This window comes from Plecotus auritus (assembly GCF_963455305.1).
Source record: "Plecotus auritus genome assembly, chromosome: 3".
In the NCBI taxonomy this organism is placed as follows: domain Eukaryota; kingdom Metazoa; phylum Chordata; class Mammalia; order Chiroptera; family Vespertilionidae; genus Plecotus; species Plecotus auritus.
The window spans coordinates 168462304-168479819 of NC_137772.1; the positions used below are offsets into that span (position 1 = coordinate 168462304).

The 17516-nt window shown below is 38.1% G+C and overlaps 1 pseudogene across 1 annotated transcript; it reads left to right on the top strand.

The window, feature by feature from the left end:
* Positions 1–468: 468 nt before the first annotated feature.
* Positions 469–918, top strand: LOC308244222 (pre-mRNA-splicing regulator WTAP-like; annotated as a pseudogene). The gene has a single exon. The product of its transcript is annotated as a pre-mRNA-splicing regulator WTAP-like (transcript).
* The last annotated feature ends 16598 nt before the right edge of the window (positions 919–17516 follow it).

Below are 17516 nucleotides of genomic sequence, written 5' to 3' on the forward strand. Positions count from 1 at the left end.
TCTAAATCAATCTTAGAAATCATCACATTCCATGTCTCCATGAATGAATCTCTCTGAAAATCTTGTTTAAACTTTTTGGTTAATCGAAAAAACGTGATCATTACAGACATCCAATGCTTTCTATGAGTAGGATACTAGAATTGATAAAGACACAGCGGATTTGTTAAACGAAAGATCTTTGCAGCAGTGTTTCTGGAGGAAGACACTATTGTCATTTGTGGTGGGACAATTCTCCATGTGTAGGACCACTCCATACAATATGCAAATTTAATATCCCAGCCCTCCAGGCACTAAATACCAGTTGCACCTCATTATAATATACATTACAGCCATTGCATATAGTCATTGTAGTAACTAAGATTGTCACATGGGAATAAAGGGGAGCGCGGGGGGAGCGATTGGGCGGCAATCCCGGAGCTCAGCCTCGGCCTATGTGACTGGGCGGCCTCCGGGTGGAGAGGATTCAAGATGACCAATGAGGAACCTCTTCCCAAAAAGGTCTCACTGAGTGAGACAGACTTCAAAGTTATGGCACGAGATGAGTTCATTTTAAGATGGAAACAGTATGAAGCATATGTGCAAGCTTTGGAGGGCAAGTAAACAGATCTGAACTCCAATGATGTAACTGGCTTAAGGGAGTCGGAAGAAAAACTAAAGCAACAGCAAGAGTCTGCACAAAGGGAAAACATCCTTTTAATGCCACCAGCAACCAAGGAGTAAGATATGCAAGAGTGTACTACTCAAATCCAGTACCTCAAGCAAGTCCAGCAGCCCAGTGTCACCCAACTGAGATCAAGAATGGTAGACCCCGTGATCAACTTGTTTTTCCTAAAAATGAAAGGTGAACTGGAACAGACTAAAGACAAACTGGAACAAGCCCAAAATGAACTGAGTGCCTGGAAGTTTAAAATTTTCTAATTTTTATGACCAGTCTTTTTAATGTTTTATTTTCATCATTTTCATATAGATATTTTTTAAAATAAATAGATCTACAATGAAGTCAATATTGAAACCTGGGAACTCCTTAATAAAATCTTCTGATCATTAGTTGCTATTCAATGAATAGCATAAGTGGACTGAACAAATTTTGCCACTAATGTCTGTCTCACATGACCAGCAGCCCAAAGGGAGCCTGTGAGAGTGACCAGATGGTTTCTGCAAGAGCTGATGTACCTTCTGGGACAAATGGATGGTACCCAGGGAAGCAAAAGGAGAGGAGAGGACCAGAGCTTGGCTCCCAGGCTGCTGGAGTTCAATTACTTTCTCTACCACTTTTCACATCATGACCCATTGGAGAATTTCTCCCACTATTAGGTAATTATTTCAACTGGGTTCAAATAAAAAGCCACTTATGTAAGGCAAGTTTCTAAGGCATTACTTTAAGTTTCCTTCAAGTTTATCATGCTACTGTGCATATGAATTGCAATAAATATTTGTTGACATCATGTGTTATGCAAAATATAAGACAACCAAAATAACACACAGTGATGTGACAGGTATGGGACAGCTGTATTCAACACTGTAATATAATTGTGCTTCCACATCACAATAGTTACAAGTGTGTTGTACAAAACTGGAGGCAAATTATCAACAATAGTGATTTTACTTTTAAATGTCTACATAGCTTAATTTGTACCTCAGCTTATAATGTAGCAAAAACACACACACACACACAACTGTTTGAAGAGTTTTTAAATTCCATCAAAATGTTGATTTAGAAAAATGTATGTTTTTTTAATTGTATGTGTATAGACATAGCCCTACAGTGGAATTTCATGCTTCCTGGAAACTGGAATATGTTCTTACACTTCAGGTGTAATTTGGACTAATTTGTCAAAAGATTTCCCACCTACCCTGAATAATTGAATTTAACTAGCCAACATGAAGTTAACATTAGTAGCTTTTTGAGACATTATTTCAGCAAATGATTTTTTTATCCTTGTACCCAAGGAAATGCATACATGAAGGGAGAAAAGGCTCCATGCTTCCTGGTCTGAGCTGTTGGTTTTCTCCCTCTAGGACTTAATCACAACAATAAAAATCTACCTTTTATTGAGCCCTTACCATGGACCAGGTACTAGGCAGTGCTTTCCATACTTTGTCTCTTTAGATCCTTTCCCCAATGATCCTTTGCAGGTGAAGAAACCACACCTCAGAAGGAGTAAGTGACCTGCCTAAGGTCACCCAGCGTACAAGTGGAAGAGTCCAGATTTAATCCCTAACCCGTTTTACTCCAAAGCCCTCACTCGTGACAATTGCACTCTGGCTTCAACTCACATGAATCCAGAGCCATTCTGAGAAAAAAAAAATGGCCCAATCAGCAATCAGGCCATTTGGAGTGGTGCTGTGTATCTTTCAGGCCATCTTAGGGATGCTGTATATCTTTTATCAATGTTCATGTCAAGTAAAAACCATGTCTTAGAGACAAAGACCAAATAATTATAGCATGCGCTTGATGTAGTACAACTTATGTCAGGCACTGTCTAAATATAATACATATTTATTTTTAACCCTCAAAACCCTACTAGTTAGTATTACTGCCATCCCTAATTTGTAGATAATAATTTTTGACATAAAGAAATTAAGTAAGTTGCCTAGGGGACTTGACTGGCAAGTAGAAAAACTGAGATGAGATTCAAAGGCAAACAGGCTGGTGCCAAAGGCCAGGGCACCCAGCACCACCCTCCAATTGACCATAATGTAGTCACATGCCTACAGTGCAGCTCTCTTTACATTCCGCTCTGTCTCTGCATAAAGCAATGACCAAGGCTTTTGGAAGCAACTCTACTCTTTGAGGTTTGGAAATAACACACTTCTTTGCAAAGTGTTTGGGGATATAGAGATAAATTATTCAGTTCAATAAATAGATATTCTGTTTGTATGCTCAGGTACTTTTTGTATAAAACACTCTGGACTTGGATTTTCTTTGTTAAGACCTAACGAGGAAATAAAGAGGAGAGAAAACCTGATGGTGAGAAAAATGTTTTGACCATAATAAAATGGCTTTTTAAATATGTATAAACTCCAAGAGCTTTCTTTTAGTCAGGTAATATCTAACTGGCTATAGGAAGATTAACACGTGTAAGACAATGCGTTTGAATTGCAGAGAATTAATATTTAATTTGGTGCCCATGGTACATTCTCAGGCACATGACAAGGTGATTTTAAAAAACAAACTAAGGAGATAGCACTCGATTGCTGTGAGCCACCTCTAGGGCCGGATTGACAAGAGTTAATCAGTAGATTAATTCAAACACCTGTATTAACCCTTTTTCTAATATAATCTCATAACCTTTGGCCCCATAGAAATGAAACTCATACAAATCAATTAAGCCACTGCACATGGACCACCTCAGGCAGAAAAGAAAGGAAATTTCTCATCCAACAATGATCCAGTGCAGAAGAGAGAGGCTGGAGGCTGGGAGAGGAGCTGTTTAACTGAATGCCCCCTCTCTCCTGATTTAATTGCACTGCACTGAATTGACTAATAAGACCAAAATGAGAAAACCCATCCAAATTATGAAGAATTGGGCGTATCCATTGCCTTCATACACCATTGGCTTGACTCACTTTGGAAAGCAATGTAAATCCAAGAAATTTAAATACTTAAGTAGACTCTTCTCCCTGGGAGGGAAATGGTCTTGCCATAAGGCCAAAATCATCCTGCAGTACTAGAAAGGGTGCACAGTGCAGAAAACTGGGACTCTAGGAACTAAAAGGAGGCCTAAAAGAATCCAAAGAAATAATTGTCATTTACTGAGTACTTACTATGTGTGAAGCATGTGATCAACATTAGGGGCAATGTAACATATTGGGAGAGACACAGTATTAGCAATCAGACAACCTGGGATCTGGTTCTGGCACCTTCACCTCTGTAGCCTTTCTCGCGTTTACTTTCCTTGTGTAAAAATGGGTCAACACCCATCTGACTGTGTCACTATAAGGATCAAATAAAATAATGAATATGTGGCAGAGATTGCTGTGAGGCCTCCCAATTTTTACCTAGGTTCTTGACTACCTGAAATAAGTACTACATTTCCCAGACTCTCTTGAAGTTAAATGTAGGCATGTGACTACATTATGGCCAATGGGAAGCAGACAGCAGTATCAAATTGTAGTTTTCGTTCACCAGCCTTAAGAAGAAGGATGAATACACCCTTTGCCTCTTCTTTGTCCCTTCCTTCTACAACCTAGAACACAAGGCTGCCATATTGGACCATAAGGTTACTGTCATACATGCTCAAGCAAATAGAAGGAGTATGGGTCTCTGACACGTTGCAGTGGCAAATCCCTCATACATCCACCCAGACTTTTTACCGGAAAGAGAATAAGCTTCTAAATTTGTTTAATTTACTGTTATGGCTTGGTTTTCCTGTACAACTCTGTTGTTATTGTTGTTGTTGTTGTTGTTGTTGTTGTTGTTGTTGTTGCTGTTAAAATTTTTCTCTGTATCTACTTTCATAAGGTCTGGACTCCAGCTCTAAAATGCTAAAGTTCTATTATCCCCATGTTGTTACTGCCACAGAGTGTGAGTTCAAAAGGACAGTCTGCCCACCAGGGAGGTTTAAGGTACTGCCCTAGGCAGTGCATCATAAGCTTCCTGGGTCTATCTAGAAGGAGGATGCTGCAGTAGTCTGGAACCAGAATAGGTTAAGGCATCCAAAACATTGGGGACAGGGCAGAAGCAGAGGAAAAGTTTCCACCAGAAAAATCCAATAAGGGTTGGGGTAGCAGTTTTGCTACTAAACTGTGGGTTTGGTCCTTATAGTCCTTGGTGAATTGCTACAGAGTTTCAACTTCTCCAGTGGCCTGGTGAACCTAGAAAATGGACACACCTTCTGGGGGCCAGAGGGCAGGAACTGGGTTGGATTTGATGATGAGTACAAGAAATGGAAGAAGAAAATGGTCTTGGAAAAGATTTTGTTTTTCCTTAGTTCCTTGGCATGGGAAGAAGGGAGTTTTTGTTGCTCTTCTGGAGAATGTAGGGAAGAAAAATGGTAGTGTCAGTAAGGGATAGAAACAGGGATCCCCTTATCATACTCTCTGCTAAAACCAAGGGTGTGAGTAGGAAAAGCTTCTTGGAGAAAAAGACATGCACAGGATTATCCCCATGGAGAGCAAGGGTCCCCAGTGTGGCCATAGAACATAAAGTCTCTTGACACCTTGGTTAATCCAAAGTGATGTGGCTGTTATTCAAAGACTAGATTTGTAAGAGATTCTCTTTACCAGTGCAGTCAACAGTGATTTGTGATATTGTTTTCCTTTAATAAAATCTCTCCATCTATAATCATGCATCTAAAGAGCTTGCAAAACCTCTCATAATCAAACTCTTAACCTACCTTTTGAGATCCATGCAAGTCATTCTATCATGCATTTCCTCATGCGTCAAGCTGTATATTCCCACCCCTTGCAGTGTTTGACATCCCTGCCACCAACTGGGCTTGTAGACATCCCTCAGGACTCAGCTCAAATGTGTTTTCCCTTCCATGACCTCCACAGATAGAGATAAATGCCCCCACTGACCTACTAGCCATATCAGCATTTTCCTGGTGCTGTTATTTGTTTACATATCTGTCTTCCCCACTTGACTGTGAGCTCTTGAAGAGTAGGCATCACATATTTTTATATCCCAATCACTTAAAACTTAGATATCTTAGACTCTAAATAAGTTACTGGTAAATTAATTAATAATCAATTAATCAAAAAGTAACCAGCTGTCTAGATAAAGGGATGTCTTCCATGATCTGAGTGGACTCAAAATCAAAGACAAGCTTCCCCCAAAATGAATAAATCAGATCGTGGATATCAGGAACATCCTACCCCAAATACAGGGTGTCCCAAAAAAATGCATATACACTTTAACAGCTGATAGCTCAATTTTGAAAATGAAATGTATTTTAATAAACACTGCCTTTATAATTATTCAAAGTGTGTGTATACATTTTTGGGGATACCCTATATATATATAATATTATAATATTACATACATAGGATGAAATGTTAGCAGCTCTCTTAGACTCTTACTTGTAGATAGGACCAAGATGCAAAAGTTTGAGAATTGTTAAACACATACATACCCTATGACCCAGAAATTTCACTCCTAGGTTTATATCCAGAATACACATATCCACACAAACATTTGAATTTGAATATGAATATGAATATGAATATGAATATTCATAGTACCTTTATTCAAAATGCTCAAAAAATGAAGACAATCCAAGTATCCACCAATGGGTAGGGTAATAAACAAGTTGTGGTATCTATATATATAAAAGCCTAAGTGACCATTGCAACCGAACGGACGACCAAACAGGCTGTGTGTGGGTGACCAGGCCAGCCGGGGGGTTAGTGAGGGGCGACCAAATGACCGAGCAGCAGGCTGTGTGGGGCAACCAGGCTGGCAGGGGGGTTCGTGAGGGGTGACCAAACGACTGAACAGCCAGCAGTGGGGGACAGTTGGGGGCGACTAGGTTGGCAAGGGGGGCGTTGTAGGTGACCAGGCCAGCAGGGGGGGCAGTTAGGGGCAATCAGGCAGGCAGGCAGGTGAGCAGTTAGGAGCAGTGGTCCTGAATTGTGAGAGGCCTAAACCGGCAGTCGGACAACCCTCGAGGGGTCCTCGATTGGAGAGGGTGCAGGCTGGGCTGAAAGGACCCCTCCCCATGCACGAATTTTGTGCACCAGGCCTCTAGTATTCATATAATGGGATAGGAATATTATCCAGCAATAAAAAGGAAAAACTTGCAAAAATACAGATGAATCTCAAAACAATATGTCTATTAATTATGGCATTTATATGTTGTTGTTTTTGCCTAAAGAATAGGCAAAAAAAAAACATATCTACAGTGGTTGTCTTGGATGGGAGAATTTGACTAAAAAGGGGCACATGGAAACCTGTGAAGATTATAAAAATGTTTCTTATCTTAATTTGAATGATGATAACACTGATATATACACACACACACAGTGTATGTACCTATGTGTTCACTGCAGCATTACCCATGCTGGCCAAGATATGGAAACAACTAAAGTGTCCTTCAGTAGAAGATTGGATTGAGAATATGTGATACATATATGCTATGAAATACTATGTGCCATAAGAAAAGTTGAAATACTAACATCTGTGGCAATATACACTGAGTGGCCAGATTATTATGCGTTCAGAGATTATAATAATCTGGACACTCAGTATATATATATATAATAGAATGTACCTCAGAATCACTTACATAACTAAACATGATTATGTGTTTGGCACAGAATCTAGCTCATCAGAATTCTCAACAACTGCTAGAAGAAAAACAACCATACAGAACTTCAGAGATAGAAAAGACCTCAGATGTTATTAATTGATAGATAAGGACACTGACGCTTAGAGAGGGAAATGATATATATATATATATCAGAAGGAAGTCATTTAATTTAAAATCTATTTTACTGTTTATAAATTATCCCTCAATAAAAAACAAAGTTTGAGAATTACTATTTTTTAAGAAAAATGTACTTCAAGAAGTAATGCAATAAGCGTTTTTCCTTGGGAGATGGAAAACCTCAAGTAAGTTCTACTTGAGACATTACCTCATAGAAAAGAATATATGGCATATTACCTAGCATAATGACAATCCAAAATATAAACCCTTTAAAAATGACAAATTGTCAGTTTGTTGAGCATTCCAAAGAGGAAAAATTGTTGTTCAAAAGACTGTATTAAAATTTACTTTTGCTTGCCTGTCATAATAGATCTTAAATCAATTCTCTGATTATGAATTGCCTATTATAATATTACCCATTATTTTTAGCCTCTTTTTTATGAGGGTACAGAAAAATATTTTAACTTGAAGAGGAAATCATGGAAATGTCATTGCAAGTGGCAATGAATAAAGGCATTTTATGAAGCAGAAGTGATTTGGTAGTGCTTTGAGATCTATGAATTAAAAGCTGCACAGCATTTTGCTCTATAAAAAAATAATTTCATTTTCAACACTCTGCACAACTACTTCAATTGGCATCAACGGTCAACAAATTTATCCAAAATCGATATCTTATATCTGCTCGTGGAACTCAAATCGATGTTACTCAGCTCTTTATTTCTAGACATCCTCCCCAGTGGCCTGATGAATACTGCAGATTCAGAAGCTCCATCATTTGCACACACACATACATTTATCTTTTACCCAATGGGCTTTAGAGTTATGTTCTAAACTCTCCCACTTATCACTTACTAGCAACTTACTTAACCTCTCTGTTCTCCAGATTTCTCATCTGTAAAATTGGGTAATAATAGAATGTACCTCAGAATCACTTACATAATCAAACATGATTATGTGTTTGGCACAGAATCTAGCTCATCAGAATTCTCAACAACTGCTAGAAGAAAAACAACCATACAGAACTTCAGAAATAGAAAAGACCTCAAACGTTATTAATTGATAGATAAGGACACTGACACTTAGAGAGGGAAATGACTTCCTAAAAATCTCACAGATATTTGATGGCAGAACTGGTACCAGAACACAGATTTCCTAACTCCCAAACCAATGTTCTTTCTGACATTGTTGCTCTTTTCTCTCCTGTAACCCTGATGGGGAATAAAAGACATTTAGGGGAGGAGGGGAAGGGCTAGCAATCTGAATCTGTGCCAGTAACCTGCCTTCTAAGGCACACTCTTGCTAGCCGATAATTACTGGTAACTCCATTGATGCCTTTCTTGTCTTACAGAAAAATTCATTGTATCTTTATAAAAATAAAAACCATTCAGATTAACCTGGGACAGGAGGAAGAGGGCAGAGGTGTGCCTTTCACCAGGCAGGCCAAGGCCCTGCAGGAGGAGGCCCTATGATTTGACTTCTCTGTTCCTTCCCCTGCTGTAGTCAAGGTTGACTCCCACTCACAACTTCCTTTGCTTTCATCTGTCTAGGGCCTGCCACTGTGTAGAATTTAGTTGTTAAAGCCTGAGACCATTATAGGTAGGATGTCAGAGGCCTTTGCCTTCTTCTAATTAGCTTTGCTCCTATCGCAGAAGCTGACTTCCACGTTCCCTCTGCACCTTCGGGGCAGCGTGCCCCGGTTAGAGAACACAACTCTTTAGTTGGGCTGGATATTAAAAAGTGTTAGTTCTTTCTTCATTTCTGCCTTAAAAAATACCTCCTTTCTCTCACATCTCAGACAATAATTAGTACCTGGGAAGTCTGTTAGTGAAAAACAAAGAGGAAGGCCTCCTCCTTCTAGATGATTTTCTTCCTCCTTGAAGCCTGGTACTCATTGGATGAAAAGTCCAGGGCACATTGATTTTATTTCCCAGAGTTGGTCCTATCATTTTTACTTCTAGAAATCTTTTTAAATGCTCTATCAATATTTAATGATAGCAATTATCTTTAACTGGCAAAAGTGCCTTCCATTGTATAAGGTTGAAGGATAACATTTGTATAGTCCTTGTATAAAAATTCTTGTCCCATTACATCTATTGGGGGGGAAATGCAATAAATGATTAACTACCTAAAATTGTTGGCGTGAATAATAACATGGTCAGCAAGGTCTTCCATCAATATACAAAATCAATCTTGTGAGGATGCCACCACCTGTAATTGTACACACACTTTACTCCTGCTCGCTCCTGATACAGGCCCCAAGTACCTGTTTCCATTCTGATTACACTGCCTTTTGTTGAACTTGCAGCCATGTGGAGACAGGAGACCTGAAATCCTGAGCAGGGAACAATGTTTTCCAAAGGGAAACATCAGCTACAAACAGACCCCTCAGCCTAGGCATGTCACTGCTGATGAGGAGAAGCAGCCTGGACCCCAGGGCCTCCTCACCGGCTCTGTGATCTCTGGCCACTGGCCTGACCTTACCAAGACTCTGCCCAAGGACTGACAGTATGACTTCTGCCAACACAGTTCAAAAAGAAAACAGAGAAAAAGAAGCTGAGTTTTCATATGAAAAGTAGATTGGGCATTTATGTCTTCCTAAATACTTCTAGAACTCTAACCTAACAAAAATGTTCATGAAAATTACTGATAAAAAATTAGAAGCCACCTTCTTAACACCACAGCTGCCTACTTCTCCCTCCAGGCCACAGGTGCACTGAGGCCACTCACTGCCCAGACTCACTGTTTTGTCCCATGCAGCACTCTCTGCCATTGTTATTGCAGCAACTTCTCTGAAGAATGCAGCTCTCCCTAGAAAATGGGTAAAGAAGAACAAGGGCTATCACGCTTTCCCCTTTGTCACCTCTTTCTGAAGATGGAAGGAAAGATCTTCATGACAGATCCCTGAAGATTTCTTCCAGCTTCATCCTAAACCTGGAGTCCAGGACCTTGCATGTGTCTCCCCGCCTTCCATTTTTTCAATTTTTCATGATCACTTACAAATAAATCACTTTTAATAAAATGTGTTATGTTATTAAAAGTATCAAGTTATGGTTTAATTGTATAATTCAATCTGACATCCTGGAAAAATTAACATATGAATTGAGGTTTACAAAATTCAAGAGAGGAAGAGAAGAAGAGAAGAAATTGGAAATAACTCTGTCTAAAAGTAGGGAATAGTAATCTATACAATGGAATTTTATTTTATGAAAAATATTTATTTTGTATTTATTTTATGAAAAATTATTTTCACAAAAAGAAAAATATTTTATGTCATAAGGAGATGATCATTATATAATATCAAACGGGGGGAACAGGAAATAATACATTATAAGACAAATTTTCTAAGGGTAAAACAACTTAGCCTGGTAAAAATACCCCAAAATGGTAATCTTTTTTTTTCCCTTGATGCTATGATACAAGGATTTTTATCCTCTTTACATTTTTCTGTATTTTCTCTAATACACAATGTAACCTTTATATTGAGAAAAATTATGGTTTTTATTAAAGAATATCATAATCATAAGAGGATTGGTCATGGATTGAAGTATATAAAAAGATGAGTTAGAGGGCCGAAGGGGCAAACATTGGCATGAACTTCCAAGTAGCACCTGAGGTATGATCCTGGAAAGGACCCTGGCTGATACTAGGGACAAGTGCAGTAGGCTGACACTGACTGGTGTTATTAAGATTTCAGATTATAACTAATTCTTCATTTCATTTTGGTTTGTTTTTGTTTTATTAATTCTCTACATTGTTACTAGAAAATTAATTTTAGGTTCAGATGTATCTGAACTTATTGAAGTAGATAAAATATACTACCTGTAATAATCTCTTACTCTGGCCACATTTTATGATTTCTGTGATGATTAAAATAGGCTTTTCAAGCATAGGTAGTCTTGTAACAAGATAATTTGACAGCAAGACAGTCCTTATCTCTTGATAACCCATGGAAAAAAAATCTAGTGAAGAAATCTGTTCCTGGATGGTAGAGGACAGAGAGTATAATCAGATTTTAATCTTTCTCAAAAATCTCCATCTTGATTGATTTTGTTCAGCTATCCAAAGCTCTTCATTTGGTTTATTAGATCATAAATCCAATTTAACAGCACAGAGAAACTAATCAATTTTAGGTCCAAGTAGGTTGTTTACTAGTTTTCCTTTAATTAAAAATGATTTCCCTCTTAAAGGAGACTCATGCTTCTGATTTTATATTTACTTTATCAAAGAATGAGTTTATATTGTTTCTACATACAGTTTACCAGTTGGCATCAGCAGTACCCAGGTATTAGACATTAGCCTTCCATCTGTGGTGTTTAGGTACTGGAGGCATCTGTGGGTGTATTTCACATAGGGTAAGGGAGTGTGGGTTAATATAATAACTCAATTTGGTCTAGAAGGATTAAAAATGCTTCTACTGGACCTTATGGAACTATTTGGCCTAAGTATCTCTGCACAATGCTTGTCCCTACACCCTACTCTTCACCAAAGCATCAACAGTTCTCCAAAGTCTGACATTTAGATTTAGATTTTTCCTCAATATTCATCTGTGTTTTCTCAATGCCTAACAGAACATACTCAACAGAAGCTTACTGAGCACATTTAACAGGCACTGTAATAGGTGCTGGTGATAGGCACTGAACAAGACAGGCACAACTCCTATTCTCATAAAACTTCCATTTGATAGGGGAAAACAGGGTAAATACAGTAACTCAGTTTCCGCTAGTGTAAGATCAATGCAGAAAATAAAACAGGGTAATGGAATAGAAAGTGATGGGGGTGTGAGTACTTAGATTGGGTAAATAGGGAAGGCTCCACTGAGGAGAAGAAATTTAATCCTCATTCAGAAAAGAAGCTGCCATTAAGAGAGCAAGGGAGGAACACACTAAGAGAACTGCAAGTTCAAAAGGATTGAGAAAGAGTAAGTTTGGTTTGTGAACAGAACAAGCAGGGAGCCAGCCTGGTTAAAATCTAGGGCAAGGAGTGACAAATGACATTGGAGTGGTAGACTGAAGCCAAATCATGCAAGATCTTGTAAGAAGGAAGTTCAAATTTCATTTAAATGTGGATGAGAAAATGCCTGGAAAAAAGTTACCATCTGTTCTGGAGGACTTAAAGATGATGATCCCTCCTTTGATATGACATTGAAAAGTCCTCGTATACCAGTATATCATTTACTTCAAGCCAAGTGCTGAGATTTCTGATAAGACACAGCTCCAGGGTACCTCCCTAAGATCATGAATCAGAGGCAAGCAAGTCACTCTTTCTGTATTAATTTTTCATCCAAAATACTTTTGCTTTTCCTTTTCCTTTTGAAAACATCACAAAATGTAATTGCAGTTAAGGTAAAGCCTACCCAAGGTCCACATACCCACCTGCCTATTCATCATCCCCACGGGTATGTCAAAGTCAACCACAACACACTCCCACCTGTCCTTCTCTGAAACCCAGCTCTCTTCTAGTGCCCCACCCAACGAATAACACCCTCACCCCTCCAGTTTTACAAGCCAGGTATTTGGGAATTATCCAACACCTTGTACTCCCTCAACCCTACATTCAATCTTCACCAGGTGCTCCTAAGACTCTCAATTCCATCTGCTTCTCTCCAGCTCAACCACCACTGAGATCTTTGATTCAAACCACCATTAGACAGTAAGCAAGTCTGAACTTCCTTCTCAGTCACCTTTGTTCTCCTGCAATGCACTGCAGGCTGAATGATCTTAAACATGCTTAAGGCTCTTTTTTTTTTCTTCTTTATTGATTAAGGTATTGCATATGTGTTCTTATCCCCCCATTTCCCTCCCCCTCACTTCCCCTTAAGGCTCTTTAATGGCTTCTAAACATGCTTAGGACAACCACTAATCAAGTTTACAAGGTTCTGAACTGCCAGGCCTTTGTCATTCTCTCCAGACTCATCTCTGTATCTGTGTTCCAGCCATCCTGGCTCTTATCAATTCCTCAAATGCGTCATGCTTTCTTTCATCTCTAAGTCTCTGCCCATGTTCATCCAGCCCACCTTTCCTTCACCTGGTTAATGCCTACTCATTTTTTAGATCTCACCACAAACATCATTTTCTTCGGAAAGCTTTCTTGAGTTTCCTTGCTTATGGCTTCATTACATCTAAACCTTTCCTTTATATCATTTATCAAAATTTATAAATGTATGTTAAATTGAATAATCACATTATTGGATCAGTTTTCCCTACCAGTCTATGAGCTCCATGGTTCACCATTACTTTCAGCAGTTAATACAGAGCTGGACACCTAAGAGATTCTCAACAAATATTTGTTACCTGAGTGAATGAGTTATAACATCCATATTACTCATTCCATTCACTCACAATGCATGGCACAAGTTAGGTGCTATGGTTAATGTAAAGTAACAAAATGTGATCTTACATTCCAGAAGCTTTAGAGATGAAAACAGACATGTAGTAACAGACAAGATATGAAAAGTGCATCAGTAATAGAAGTTGCCAGAAAAGGAAGAGATTAATTCCCCAAAGGAGAAGGGGGCAAGGTAAGAAAGGTGATCTAAATTCCCAACTTTTAGCTATACATTTCTTCAGTCTCCTAACAAGTTATATTTTATATCCTACTCAACACTTCGGCTTTCCAAAATAAAAATCTAATTCTTTGATCTAGTAATCTGTATGTTGAACAAAAGTATAAAAAGGTGAAATGGAAAAAAAAAAAGTATGCATTTTTCTTTTCAAACTTAAGCCAATATGTTCATTCTTCTCCTAACCAAAGTTGCTTGGAATGCCTTCGGAAGACTTGGGCATAGGGCCCCACCCTATGACCTCATTTAACCTTAATTATCTTCTGTAGGCTCTGTCTCCAAATATAGTTATATTGTGACTTGGGCTTCAACATATGAATTTTGGGGTAGGGGCACACAATTCAGTCCATAGCATTATAAGGTCTTGATTAAACCACTTTATTACTCTGGTCTTCATCCAGATTAAGGTTTGACAACTATAACTCAAAGGCCAAATCCAGCTGGCTTCTTATTTTTGCATATAAAGTTTTATTGGAACACAACCATGCCCAATTATTACACATTGCCTATGGCTGCTTTTGTACGACAAGGGCAGAGTTGTGTGGTTGCAGCAGTGATCTAATGACCTGCAAAGCCTAAAATATTTACTATCTGGCCCTTTACAGAAAAGTTTGCTGACTGCTTACCTAGAAGATCCCTTAAGACTCTTCTTGTTCTAATATTCTAAGATCCTATTCATGCCTTCAGCCTAAAATATCTTTTAGCTTAAGTCAGCGATTTTCAACTATTTTCATCTGATGGCACACATAAACTAATTACTAAAATCCTGCAGCATACCAAAAAATATATTTTTTGTGGATCTGACAAAAAAAAATAGGTATAATTTTCATTCATTCACACCAGATGGCTATTGTTGTGTTGGCTGTTGCCATTTTTTTATTTGACAATCTAAGGGAAAAGAGATCAATGTCCCTGACTAAGTAGTCAGATACTGCATGTTTTAAAAATTCTTGAGGCACACTGGTTGAAAATCACTGGGTTAAGTCTTCAAGTTCTGCAAAAGGCATTAGTGACTTAATGATTAGTTTAATAAGTATTAAATGCTTACTTTGACAGAGGTGTTTTCATTAATCTCACATTGAAATTAACCTCTGCACTGTTATTAAGTGAGCTTAACTAGACATGGAACAAAGTCTTTCCATGTAGTAAATTCATTTTATATCTCCATAGCCAAATACATTCTTGTTAATGATTGTCTTAAGGGCTCTGTTGAGTGCCTAATGCAGCAAGAAAAAACATAGAGAGCTAGAAGTGTTCCAGCCTCATTGGTTTCCCCTCTCTGCACTTGGATAGCCCCTTTAATCTGCACCACACAATTTGGCACAGAGATATGTGCCATGTTGAACTGCTTGTTAGTTATGTCATTTGCATTAGTCTTGTACCACAAGCTGGACAGTTAGCACTTTGGGGCCAGGGATTGTGCTTTATGAATCAAAAAAGCATAGAACTAAAGAGCTAGAAGAAACATTAGCAGTCATTATTTAACCTTCTCATTTCACAGATGAATAAACTGAGACCTATACCAAACAAATAATTTATCTTACTTCCCTTGACTGTCATGATACATAGCAAGTGCTTGATTCAGGATTTCTGTTTGGCAATGATTAGAAAAGTAAGTAAGGAGGAGGAAAATTTTTTCTGGGTCCTGACTTGAAAGGCTTTTGGTGGAATGTTCTAGAAAACAATCTAAAATCTACTTGATCATGCATCTCTAATACAGCATTTCTTAACATGTATTCTGTGGAGCACCAACTCCAAGAGATGCTCCAAGTAAACATGGTCCTGGAGTTAAACAAGATTGGAAAAGGCCTCATACTGTGCACCCCTCTTGGAGAACTGCATATCAGCATAGCAAGGCTCTGAGAAGCTCTGCAGTAAATGCACCTGATAAACACCAAGATGCACAAACATTTGACAACAAAACGTTTTTTCATAGATCATCCATCAGCACTTGAGAAAAAAAGAATAAAATGGTGTTTCTCAGATATCACTTTAGAAAAAAGTCTGTCACCAGGCAAATTTTCTACATAAGAATATTTCCCAAAACAATTTTGCACATTTATCCATGTATTTCTGCTAATGTGTGCCACAAATCTGAGAGGGAAAGAGGCTATCTTTCTCTTTGTTAAACCTCCTTATATAGAGTTCCTATCCCATCCTTTACAGTGAGTTACCTGCCTCCTAATGCACCATGTGCAAACTCTAGACTGCCCAGGAATCCATCCTTACTCGAGAGTGGCAGGTAGAGGAAAATGGAGAAGGATGGTCAGGAAACCAGGACTGCCATGATCAGCAGCAGTTGAAAACAGATGGATTTCCCTAGAGAATTCCTCCTTTCTGGTTCTACTATAATTTACAGAAGAGAAAGAGTTATGTGAGCAACTTATTGTGTGTTATAATCCTTGGCATCTCTTTTAGATATAGTAAGTCTTAGACCTAATTTCTAATTGAATGGCTAACATTTTAAAGGCCGATTACAACAAGTATGTGGAGCAATTAGAACACTTACACTGCTGTTGGGATGTAAAATGTACAAGCCCTTAAGAACACAGTTCAGAAATTTCTTAAAAAGTTAAACGTGTATGAACTCTGTGATCCAGCCACTCTACCCCTATATATTTACCCAAGAGAAATGAAAGTATACAAACACTTGTACGTGACTGTTCTTAGACTCTTTATTTGTAATAGCCAAAGGCTGAAACAACCCAAATGTCCTGCAGAAGGCTATCGAATAAACAAACTATGGTATATCCATACAGTGCAATACTATTCAGCAATAAAAGGGAATGAGCTATTTGTAAACTCTGCAACGTAATGAATCTAAAAATAATTACATTAAATAAAAGAATCCAGAACCTCCCCCCCAAAAAAATGAACACTGATTTCATTTATGTAAAATTCTAGATAATGCAAACTAATTATATTGACAGAAAGCAGATCAGTGATTTCTTGGGGTGGGAGGGAAGGGGGATAGCTGGGAAGAATTACAAAAGATTACAGGAAAATTTTAGGGCAAGTAGATGTGTTCATTATCCTGACTGCAGTGGTGGTTTCCTTGATATAATCATATGTGAAGACATCATAATGTATAGTTTAAAAGCATAAAGTTCATTACATATCAATTATACCTAAATAAAGCTTTGTATGTATAAATAAATAAATAAACAAACAAACAAACAAACAAACAAACAAACTCTTCCATGATGACACTCTCTGTTTCCTGAATGCTGCAATCAAGTTCCACTATTTCTATAAATGTATTTGGTATAAATACAGCTCAGAAATATTATGGTGTATTTCAAAACTAATACCTATTTATACAATGCACTGAGAAACAGAACCTGTGATCACTAACCAATGTCTAATGATCTTTCATTTGGTACAGGACAATTAACTAAATTCTACTAGAGACTTGCTGAGCTTACAACTTAATCTATTACTTTCTGGCAGAAAACTGGAATGGTGCCCATATAGCCTAACATCCTTTTGTACCTTTCTCTTCCACAAGATTGTTTTAGTTTCTCACAGTTCCTCTAGGTAAGAGAATGTTAACTTACCAACCGGGGAACCACCTCACACCACAGGAA